This window comes from Poromitra crassiceps, assembly GCF_964638095.1.
Source record: "Poromitra crassiceps genome assembly, chromosome: 16".
In the NCBI taxonomy this organism is placed as follows: Eukaryota; Metazoa; Chordata; class Actinopteri; order Beryciformes; family Melamphaidae; genus Poromitra; species Poromitra crassiceps.
The window spans coordinates 8568120-8580902 of record NC_139645.1 but is presented as its reverse complement, the minus strand read 5'-3'; the positions used below and the strand labels follow the sequence as shown (position 1 = coordinate 8580902).

Sequence of the window (12783 nt, the reverse complement as noted above, 5' to 3'; positions counted from 1 at the left end):
ACTGTGTTTCGAAGTGATAATAATAATAATAATAATAAGTTTAGTGTTTCTGCCTGTGTTGCTGTCTGTTGTAGTGTAATTATAAAATTACCTAAAGGGAGAGCAGGTCACCAAGTGAGTGAGAAAAGGAAAAATACTGAATAATTACATTACTACAGTATAATCCTAATGTTAATTTAAAATGAGATATTCATCTAAATATGGCTAAAAATCATCCAAACGTCCATAAAAACGTAAATTTTTCGTCGGCGCCCTAACGGGCGCCGAAAAAAATAAAATAAAAACTAAATAATAAATTTTGAAAAAAAAAAAAAAAAAAAATTGTGTCCCCCTTATTGCAAACTCGTTCCGGCGCCACTGGCCTCCCAGTATTTTCAGTGTATCAGAGTTAGATAGAGAACGTGACAAATATACGGTAGCCACGTTATGGTTATAAACAACAAACTAACGCTGGTGATCCATATGGAAACAGTGTTACTCGAAATGGTTAAAAGTTATATCAATTTGGTCATTCAGTGGTGTTTTACTGCCATGTAACATAGCTAGCTAGCCGCTAACATTAGCCACAGTAGGCGATTACACACATGATGCACTGCGCTCTTAAAGGAATATTTATCGAGCCGCCAAAGCCGCAAAATTCTCGCAAGCCGTGCTTTGAGGAACTAGGTCCTAGACTACTGCAACTCCCTGCTCACTGGCATCAGCTCCCGATCCCTCCATAGACTTCAGATGGTTCAGAACTCAGCCGCCCGCCTGCTCACAAACACCATGGTCCAATCACCACATCACACCTCTCCACTGGCTCCCCATCAAAGAACGCATCACCCAAAGATCGCCCCACCCGAACCCTCCGATTCTCATCCACTTTCTTGACATGCCAAGTGGTTGTCTGGCGGTTCACCATCACTCATATTTTTTCAGTCAGTCAGTTATAGAGCGCTGTTAGAGATGACCCCAAATTGTTACAGTACATTAGTAACGATTCACTGGCTTTCCAGCATGATGAGTGGAAAGTTACTGTCAAGCAGAAAATAAATAGAACAATAAGTGAAACTTATGTCCTTATGGTTTCATTTCTTCTTCTGTTGAAATTTCAACTGTGCTGAGAGTGCTGAAGAGAAGAAATGTGGTTAGAACTTCTTCCTGTGTCGTTGTAAAGGGTGTGGTGGGTGGTTTCCGTTCCCATCACAGAACTAAACCTCTGTGATGGTGGGAAAAACACATCTCAACGGGTCATCTCATCTCGTCTTACTTTTGCTTTTATGATGCCCTAAACCTAATTGCCTTCGTGGATTAATAAAATTGTATTGAATTGAATTGCATACAGTACCTGTTGGTTTTCCACTGCAAATAGTAACCCCACAATGTCCACCTCCCCCCCCCCCCCCCCCCCCCCCAACACACACACACACACACACACACACACACACACACACACACACACACACACCTGATCATCATAGTGACGCCGCCGCAGGAAACTGCTGTGCTGTGAAACTGTGTAAGTCAGGGGTGTCAAATATACGGCTCGGGGGCCAGAACCGGCCCACCAAACAGTCCAATGACTTTGCAAAGTGTGAATTCAATTCAATTAAGTTCAGGATTTGACACCTAATATTGATGCGCTTGTGAAGGCTAAACTATTTCCATTACCCCCTATAGCCTATAGAGAAGAATTGCCTATAGTTGCCATCAATTGTAATGCACAGTTACAAACAGTAGATTTAATATGATGGGCTTATGGTAGCTGAGATAACCCTATGTGAAAAAATAGCTCCATGGGGAAGCTCCATAGGAGTGTAGAGCCCCAAACGCACTGGGAGCGTCAGACACTCGCGTTTGGAAGTCCACCCGTTGTTTGAAACGGCCGAACATGCACCAAGAGCGTTCTGACGCGCTTAAAACTGCCTTGACGCTCGTACTCCGAACCTGTTTCGATTTTGAAGCGTCAAATGAGGTTCCAGCAGCGACCAAAGTACTCTGAGCTCCCCCCCCCCCCCCCCCGCCCACTTTCATCCCCGTCTGTCTCGCTGTGCTCCTCAAACAAATCTCACAACAGTTTAAATACAACAAGCATGTAAATACACTACACTATATAGCAAGACTGTCTGAACAAAGTGAAAATAATATTCTAAACGCATCGGCTAGACAAATATAGCCTATCCCTGGAGGTCACGATGAGATTAGATTGGTGAAAGTTTGGACAGAATGGATTGCGTCATTTTCTCCCGCAGCGCTGCCTTTTTTCCGGCAGACAGGTAGGATGATCCAACAGCCTCTGAATGACGGGTTCAAAACGACGGTATAACAACTTTTTTTCATCGGTCATTGTGCCTGCCTATTATATATATATAATATATATAATACTGATGGTTCTGTCATTCTGTGGTGTATACATTTCAGATGCTTGCAGTGCGCTATTCACCTTATGTAGCCATGCCCATTTGACCCGGTTGTGTGGTTGTGTCACGACTTCCGGCTAAAAAAAAGAAAAAGAAAAAGGCCGGCTGCTCCAATATCATCTAACTCTGAATGAACTAATAATTTAGCCAATTGTATGTAACATACCAAATAGAAGCAAACGGCAATGTCTAAGAATGCAACGCCATGTAACTGGCTCGTTAATTCTCGCATTCAAGGGAATTACGTTAACGTCTGCAGGTCTTATAGACGTAAAGAGAAAACCATCTGAAGCTTTCTTTGTTGGAGTCCAGGTATGTTTTACAAGAAAGTGCTCGTCATTGTCGACGATAGCGTTATCTGACGTTATCTGACGTTATCTGACGTTATCTGACAGTGGGTACTCCGCTTGCTTGCTGTGTACCGAGCTCAAAGTAGTAGGCTACGTTCTTTGTTTTACCCCCTGCACTGTCCGCTACAAAAACAACTTTCTTCTTCTGACGTTCTTTTGTATTTCGCGTCGCGACCGCCGGAAGTGTTAACACAACCCGGAAGAATTTGGCCATTATGAACATAAGGTGAATAGGGGCAGAAATTGACGGGCGTCATTTGACGCGCGTCAATTTTCAATTTTCACTCCCAGTGCGTTTGGGGCTAGGTCTTGGGGAACTATAAAGATTCATCACAATACAAAATGTACATGTAGGCCTAATTCTTTACATTTTGAGGTTGATTATTATGCTTTGATTTTCTTTGTCTGAACTAAAATGAGTTTGACACCCCTGCTATAGTGAATCCAGCTAATAACAACAACAACAACAACAACAACATAATAATAATAATAATAATAATAATAAATTTATTTTATAAAGCTCTTTTCAATGACCCAAAGACGCTTACAAGTGAGGTCTCCAGACCATAGTTCAAGCAGAAGGCCACTCACGCATAATCCGATCATCCCCTGACGACAGTCGAGTTCTAGCATAACGTGGTCAGTCAAAAGTCCTAGCATGACGTCTGCTATGACGTCAAACATGACGTCAGTTAATCCTCATATATATAGCAAGGGTTCTACGTCACCTCTCTCTCTTTGGCCGATCATAGCAGCAGCAGCTCACGGCAGCCCATCTCCCTTGAAGCCGGCCTCCGAAGCGTTGTTTTGCCCCACCCACCTCCCCAGTCCGCCACCAACGAGTCTTGACTCCTGATCCCCCACGGGGGGGGGGATCTCCTAGCCTATGCAGGTGCCCTCCTCTGCCTCAAGAGCAGCGCCACTGGCCAATGGAGTCAAGCGCCAAAGCATTTGCCATGCATGCCGATTGCTAAATAAAGTTTGTCTAATCCTACCAACTGGCCTCTCCTGATTGAATAGGAGTCCACAGAAAACAAGAAAAATATAAACGAGCAACAGGCAACAGATACAAATAACAATTAACACGTCTAATCAGGGATATGGAAAACAGAGTGGAGGGGGGGGCATGAGGGAGGGACAGGGGAGTGAGGGAAGGGGAAAGAGGGGGTGGTGAGGGTGGAGGAAGTGGTTAAGGGTAGGTAGGGGAGGTTGTAAGCATGGGAGAACAGGTAGGTTTTTAGTTTGGATTTGAAAGTGGAGAGTGAAGGTGAGTCTCTGACAGGCTGGGGGAGGGAGTTCCAGAGTCGGGGTGCAGCTCTGCAGAATGCTCGATCTCCAAAGCTCTTGAGTTTGGATGGTGGAACGGTGAGGGGAACAGTGGATGAGGATTGGAGGGTTCGGTTAGGGCGATGGGGGAGAAGGAGGTCAGTCAGATAAGGGGGGGGCAGGCTATGGAGGGCTTTGAAGGTGAGGAGGAGTAATTTGAAGTTGATGCGTTCTTTGACGGGGAGCCAGTGGAGAGAGTGGAGAACAGGAGTGATGTGGTCACCGGACCGGATATAAGTGAGCAGGCGGGCGGCTGAGTTCTGAACCATCTGGGGTCTATGGAGGGAGCGGGAGGTGATGCCGGTGAGGAGGGAGTTGCTTAGTTCTGTTTTCCTTTGAATGTGGAAGTTACCCCCAAGCAGAAAATGACAGAGCAAGAAGTGAAACGTATGCCGTTATGGTTTCATGTCTTCCTGTTGAAATTTCAACATTTCTCCTGAAAAGAAGAAATGTGGTTAGAACTTCTTCTTCTGAACTTCAGATGCTCAAATCATCCAAAATCATCCAAAGTTCAATCCCCGGCCGGGACCGGCAGGATAAATCTGGGTGGGGAAAACATTTATTTATTTTTTGATTGAACCTTTATTTATCCAGGTTATAGCCTCAGTGAGAAAGTGAAAAGGCAGTGCTTGCCCCTCCCTCATTACCACCAGTGAGGTGCCCTTGAGCAAGGCCTTGGAGCCGTGGAGCTGCTCAGTGGCCAGCAGAAGAATTATAGTGTGTTTGAGGGTACAAAGGAGAATACTGTCACAGAGGACTAAAGAGATGATTGACCATCTAAATAAACCATCTCTGTCTGAACCCACTCCTCAACCACATCGAAACCTGCATGTCTGCAATAGCATCTGCAATAAAAACCTGGCTGACCCACAACTTCCTCAAACTCAACAGTGTGACACAAAACGGAACTTCTTCTCATTAGTTAAAGTGCCGCAGTATGGCGTTCATTCTTGCTACTTCCATGGCTAATGTATGGAAACAGGGAGGTTGTCAGCTTTGTAGCAGTATTTATATTTACTCGTTTTGTAGAGTTGAGCTCAGCTGGGCACTGATGTTTTTTTTTAAATGTATATAGTATATTAGTTGTCTCTCTAATAGGATACACGGTTGCATATTATTAGGCAAAAATAGTCATAGTCATAGTCAATAGTCATCAAAATAGTCACCTTCATCTTTTGATTATTTTGTAAAGACAGCCTTTTTCACTTAACACTGCTCTTTTGACAGCTCTTTTGTTGAACCACGATATTCACTTCCCTGAGAAATTGTATTGAAACCATTTTTCTAAGCAAAGTTCTTCTCAAGTCCTACCTATCTCTCCCTCCACAGGGAGAGGAAAACCAGTCAGATTGAGCTGCTGAGTGACATTCACAGGTGCCTGCGTCAGCTGAGATTTCAGTTCAGTTCAGGTGTTTTTCGATACCTCTTACTTCCATGTTTCCATCCATGTCTCCACCTGACGTGCAAGCCACAAGCTGCCCTGATTCAAGACCCACCCTACTCTGCCTCTGAATGTGGTTGAGTTTGTTCTCAGGGTAAGCCAATCAGAGGCAGAGTAGAAGTGACAGCTCACATTGCACCACAGTTGAAACCGTGTCAATGTTGAAAATGTGTCGATTTGAGAATGAAATGACATGAAATAAAAAATGTATTTATGTATTTAAAATACACAAAATACAAGGTCTGAAAGTATTTTGATACAAATTAATTACATGTTATTCCTCTCGGTTTAGTCAAATACAAATGAGAAAAAACACAATCGTATTTGAAATACGTATTGGAAATACATGTATTTAAAATACTGCCCATCTCTGTCTCCCCGCCAGGCCATGTTAGGCCGCAGCTATGTGTGATTGAAAAAAAGTTTTTTTCACCCAAATCCCATTGCTATACCCTTCCACATATTAATGCAATGTGGTCTCCAACCTGCACCATGCCCTTTAATGAAAAAAAAATTCATAAAAAAAAACAATGCACATCTGAGATTCACCTTGGCCCTTCTAAAATGAACTTTCTGGACATTATTCATTATTAACAAGAATATGAGCCTTAGCACAAGGTACAGGAAGCCAACTGACAGAAACTCACTGCTACATGGACAGTACTTCTATTGGCTAGTATCACCTATAGTGTCCCTATTTCTCAGTTAAACTATATGTTGCATTATGCAGCTCAGACACTGATTTAAAAAAGAAAGTAAAAAATGACAGACTTGGAACACAGTTTCCTACGATTCCCAGGCCCAGAATAATATGTTGGCATGTTCTGAATTGGTTGAATGTCACTGTTTGTGAATCAGAAATACTTTACATATCAACATTTCGAGATACAGTACGTGTATCAATGCCTACAGACCTCGAGCGGTCATACAAATAACACATTGATTTTTAGCTTTGTTGTGAGCAGAATTATTTAAAAGTATTCCATTATTTTGGATTGTCTTTATCTGAGCTGTGTGAAAAGTGAAATGAATATTCAGAGTTGACATTTATTAAGGTAACATTTTTAATGGGGGGCAAAAACATAGCTTGCAAAAGTAAACACACTGACCTTTATACATCTTAAAACAACAACAACAACAACAACAACAACAACAACAACAGTATGAACAAAAGTGATATGGTCTGAAGAGAGAATGCTTGTTGCTATGAAATGGCTTGTTTGTTTGTTTGGCCTTGACCAGACAGGATGTGATTTCTGCAGCTGTAATTATTTTCACTTCCTCTTGGGGCGCTCCGAGTTTAAAATGACCCTGTTTTGTTGTGAAAACGCCCCCCTGTCACTGTCATTCTCTGTTGTCCAATCAGATGAAAATAGAGGCGGTCTTTATTCTGCCGTCGGGTCGGTTTTAAACAAAGAAAATGGAGGAAATGTTGGTAGTGGCATGATCAAAATCAACAGCATCAGGCTTTGGAGACAAATGCATGGCACACTTTCTTTCTTAGTTATCAAAGCAAGCGATTCAACTGTATTTAGAATGAGGAGAGACCATATAACATTTCACTAGGGTGGGGTAAATAATAATGGGGGTACTAATCTGGCCTGGCTTGCGACTGGGTTGCATACAGATGTGAGGAGGAGGGGAACTGAATGGTGTTATTTGGTCGCCGTCGGTTAAAAGAACAGGGCAAAAGAGACCATCAGAGCCACCAGGAGGAGGAGGCTAACACCGGTGCTGCTGGCGCCGTTGCACATTTCTCCATCACAGCAGTGAATGTGTTTTAAGGGAGCTTCCATTGCCTCTGCAGTTGGTGCAGCTGCTACACCTGTGCAGATGGACTTGGAGGCGCAGCCCTTCATCGTCACCTCCTGACCTGCCCGAGACACTATGAGAACCAAAACAATGTTAGTGACTGGTCAATCCCACCGGTCATAATAGTGCCCGTAAAACATTTGCAGTTATAAGGCTCTAAACATGTTGCCTACTCAATGATGTATCAATGCATTTCCACATTTTTTGAAATGAAATATGTGCAGTGTCACATGTTTAGTGTAAATTGTCACATGACCAGAACTGTTTACTTCCTGGTTGCACCACGAGAAGAGCGAGCTCCCAAACAAAAGGCTAGTAAAGTATGTTAACATAAAGATAGGACAAATATTTTTGGCACACATCATCTCTAAGGTGTCTGATATATGAATTTGTAATTACTCAACTTTGTTCAGTGTGGTCATAGAATGCGTAAACATGTTGACGGCAACAAGAGTGAACTCTGATTTTTTTCAACCTTCTCGGGAACCACTGTTTTATTGCTTTACCATGTCTCTCTATCTGAATCACTCAACATTCCTATGAGCTGACTGAGTCATATGAAATAGAGTGAGTTGTCTGGTGCCATATCAGGCCTGTTACTTGTTGCTGAGATGCAGTGGTCCTCATCCCCCAAGCAGTTTAAAACACTGGTGCAGTTGCCCATCTCATTGCAGCCATAGCACTTTTTATCATTGGGAGAAGTGTCATCACGGGCCGCTGTAAGATAAAGCTTACATTGTTTATAGTGCTACCATACATGAACAATTCAACAGAGCCACACACACACGCACGCACGCGCGCGCACGCACGCACACACACACACACACACACACACACACACACACACACACACACACACACACACACACACACACACACACACACACACACACACACACACACACACACACACTCTAACACATTACAACTAGGGTTGGGTACCGAAACAAGGTACCAATATGGTACTGGTACTTTTACAACCAATACTACCGGTACCGAATTGCAACCCAGGTTTAGATGCCTCATTTAGGTGCCATGCCCGAGCTGCTGAGTGAAATATCCGCTCTCCGGTGCTCCGAAACGGGCACCTTCACTAACATTCTAGGGCTTAAAGTTTCTTAAACACATCAAATTATTGTTTGAAATCCTCTTTACAGCCTCTTTAAATAAAAAATAGATTTAAATATGCTTTAACTCTTTTTTTTAAGTACCGTTTCAGGCACTGTTTAGGCACCGGTACAGTTTTAGAAGTATCGTTTTAGAAGTATCGTTTTAGCACCGGTATCGAAAAATATGAAACGATACCCATCCCTAATTACAACAAAATGCATCTTGAGAATATAACAAATAAATTCGTATTACAGCGTCTTAATTGACACCTTTACAGATTAGAGGCATGGGTGGAGATTGCGGGGTGCACGTGTGATTATCAAAACACATTAAGGAAGTTACCAGGAGCAGGTTGGGAGTTGCAGAGGTCAGTGGAGCAACACTTGCCGTCTATTAAAACCCTGGTGAATCCAAAGTTGACCGAGCCACTCAGACACTGTGCAGCCGTAGCACAAGTCTTTATAGTGACATTAGTGAGAGGTTCTATATTACCTGCACAACAAACAGTAGCCTTTGTCAAATGATGTCAAATACAAAAGAGTATTACTTGCATAAATAAAAACCATGCCTGCTACATACCAAGGTATGTAACGACTCTTAAAGATCCACATTGATCGAGCGAGGAACAATCATTGGTTGTGTCTGTGCAGATTCCTGAAGGTCCAGTAGGAATGCATTCATGGCATGTCAGGCTGGAGGCTGAGAGAACAGGTGAAGTCATATATAGTCATATATACACACACACAGTGGAATCTGCTCATAGTGATCACGGTTATAGTGATCAACCGCTTATATTGATCAAAAAGCTTGGTCCCGAATCATTCCTATACACATCCTGTTTAAATTATTTGCTTATGATCAATACTCCGCTTAACTCCGTAATTGTAGTAGTTTTTTCACGTACAAACTGCCAAAAATGATAGCAGTGATACCAGGTGCAATATATATATATATATATATATATATATATTTATGATTTATTGATTTATTTATTCCTTTACCACGTTATTCCTTCAGAAGTTGTAGTTGTCATAGACTGTTGCATAGTTGATTGCTCTATTGCTGACAAAAATGTGTTATTGTAAGTCGCTTTGCATAAAAGCGTCTGCCAAATGACGTAATGTAATGTAATGTAATGTAATGTAATGTAATGTAATGTAATGTAATAAATAAATAAATAAAATAAAATAATACTTGCCTTTGGGGAGAAGCACACTCCCAAGGATCAGAATAATCAGATGCATGGCGGCTGGAATCCAAGTGGCTCAAAGTTTGGGCAGTTAGAGCTTTATGTAGTTCTAAGTCTAAATCCAGTCAGCCACACCCCCCCTCACATCTATCTCTCACATCAATCATAACAGCAACAAAACGGAACTAGTAAGTAGTAATAGCAATTTATTTCGGTACATTTGTCAGTTTCACATAGATGCACTGCAGTAATAATGTACATTATACATAAAAGGACGAAAAGGTGTAGGCTGAAGCTGTAGCTTATCATGTATGGATCTTGTTTATCGTTGCTTCTTGTGTGTTTTTACCTCCCTGTTTTACTTTCATTTTTTTTACATTATTTCAAAATAATGTTGAAATTTCAACTGAGAGTGCTGAAGAGAACAAATGTGGTTAGAACTTCTTCCTGTGTCGTTGTAAAGGGTGTGGTGGGTGGTTTCCGTTCCCATCACAGAACTAAACCTCTTAGTCCATGGGCCAAACACCAAAATTTCACATATCGGTACCACTCAAGTGGGCAAATTCTAATCATGATTTTTGAACATGTATATATCCATAGATGATATTTTAGTATGATAGCCTTTCCAGAATGGTAGCTTTCTCACGGTTATCAGCTCATGAAGTTAGCCAGCCCCTACAATAATTTGGATTCTAGGTGCTGATGCATATCCTATTCTATGCTCTTTTTAGGACCTTTACTCATGTTTGATGAGAATATATTTGATAGAATTTTAAAGGGTAGCTTCCTAGCTTTCATTTAAGCTCAGTTGTGTGTCTCTCTGACAAATACAGAGGTCACAGGAGCTCCTCAAACTGTCAGTGACATTCGTTTTTCCACAATTTTCGTCTAAACTATAGTTTTATTTCAGCACTGTGGCATCTAGGAACATCAGAGATACAAACAACAAACACTGGAATACTCACAGGACTATAAGGATTCAGAAAAGGTATCATGTGCCCATACTATCCCATCGTGAGGGGTGAATGTGGCCCTTAAGGTAGAAGAATTACTTCTCAAGGGAAATGAGCCAGAGCCCTAAATTTAACAAATCGGTACCAGCCAGGTGGGCAAATTTTACTTGTGATTTTTTTAAATTCATATACCGTACATCCCTAGATTATGTTTTTATATGATAGACCTTGATGACTGGTAGCTTATTAGTGCTTATCCCCTCTTAAATTATGGACTGCTGTCGTTCAAAACTAGGAAAGTGCCCTCCCTGGAAATCATCTTTCTTTCATTATCCGTTGCCTAGGGTGTGTCTGGACTACTGTTAATATTACATAGATATAGGCAAACTATCCTATGATATTGTACATACTATACTATACTATACTATACTATACTATACTAGATATACTATGCTTGTCTACTAAAGTGGCACATTTCTCAGTCAAAAACAGAGTAAATTGACACGTTTCTCAGTCAAAAATAGTTTTATTTGTGTTACATTATATGAACAGCCACATTTAAAATGTTTCCAGTCTTTCAGGACAATATTAGGACAATCTACCCTTCCTGAGACACCATGCCACCCACGAGGGCAACACCATCATCGTCATTCACATCTGAGTGTGCTGGTTGGCACATTTTTGTAGTTTGCACAGGTTTGTGCACTTCAGACCATTATTGAGACCTGTGCACTCTGGTGGTTTGCACGACCTCACACACTTGCAGGAGAGCAACTGCAAAACGGTCTGGTGCTGGGGAACTGCACATCCACTGGATTTCAAGCTGCCCCTCATCGTCTGTGGTCCACCCATGGTCCTTGGGGCTTGGTACAGATGGCTGGGTTTGAAGAGACCGTCTAGAGATTGCAGTCTAATCTTTTGCATGAATGGAATGCATTAATAGCCAATCCTCAAATGGTGTAAGCTGGCTGGACTCGACCTCCCCACGTCTGGTGCAGAAAAGTTGGTATCGGAGGAGGTTGACATCTGTAATGTGTGTAGAGGGCACATATACATAATACATGTGGCACATGATTTCCAGCAGCTTCTTGAAGAGCTCATTAGAGACATCCCAAGCACGGCCGAGCTCAAGGAAGGCTTCTTGATATGTCCTGTCTGTTCAGGGTGCCCACTTTTCCGTGTCCTGCAAATACGCTGACAGTGTTGCAGCCAGTGAACATGTGCATGCCAATCAAGGCGCCAGCAATACTATCGCCGCGTGATTTGCATAGTTTGGTGATGTCCTGGAACATTGTCTTGTTCTGTGTTCCACATTTTTGGTACATTGGGCATGGGATGTCCTTGCTCCAACCCAGAGTCAGTAGCAGGACATCTGTGTCTGCCATGATGATCATTGCCTTGAAGCCAGACTCTGCTACATGGAGAGCATGCATTAGCATGCAGGTGTCGCTTCTTCCTGAGAGGATTTGAGCTGTGTTACCTCCTCCCATTGGTTCTTGTTGATTTTGAAGCAGACTACTTCACAGGTAACATATAAGGCCTTGTCTTGTAGTTTATATCCATTCCTCAAACAAGAATTTGATCAGACTGACTTTGCTGGCAGCGCTGTAGAGCAGTTTCCTCCACTGCTGGATTTTGTGGATGGAATCATGCAGGTTGGCTACATCTGGCGGGGCAACAGTTGCAGTTGACAAGCTGACAAACTCATATTGATCTGGACTGAGTGGATTCACAAAGGAGTTTCCCATGATATCAACAATGGACTGTACTTTAAGGACCATAGGTGGACCACAGATGATGAGGGGCAGCTTGAAATCCAGTGGATGCACAGTTCCCCAGCACCAGGTGCCGTCTTGCAGTTGCTCTCCTGCAAGTGTGTGAGGTTGTGCAAACCACCAGAGTGCACATGTCTCAATAACGGTCTGAAATGCACAAACCTGTGCAAACTACAAGCATGTGCCAACCAACACAATGAAGAAGAGCTTGCTGCACAGCTGACAGACTCAGATGTGAATGACGATGATGGTGTTGCCCTCGTGGATGACATGGTCTCAGGAAGGGTAGATTGTCCTAATATTGTGTTGAAAGACTGGAAACATTTTGAAAGTAGCTGTACATATACCGTAACACAAATAAAACAATTTCTGACTGAAAAGCGTGCCAATTTACCCTCTTTTTGACTGGGAAATGTGCCAATTTA

The 12783-nt window shown here is 42.3% G+C and overlaps 1 long non-coding RNA gene across 1 annotated transcript; it reads right to left on the bottom strand.

The window, feature by feature from the left end:
- Nucleotides 1-6564: 6564 nt before the first annotated feature.
- Nucleotides 6565-9751, bottom strand: LOC310791336. The gene is made up of 5 exons (XR_014553431.1): nt 9640-9751; nt 9021-9140; nt 8784-8933; nt 7932-8048; nt 6565-7404 (listed from the first exon to the last, which is right to left on the bottom strand). It is a non-coding gene; the product is annotated as an uncharacterized lncRNA (long non-coding RNA).
- Nucleotides 9752-12783: the final 3032 nt, after the last annotated feature.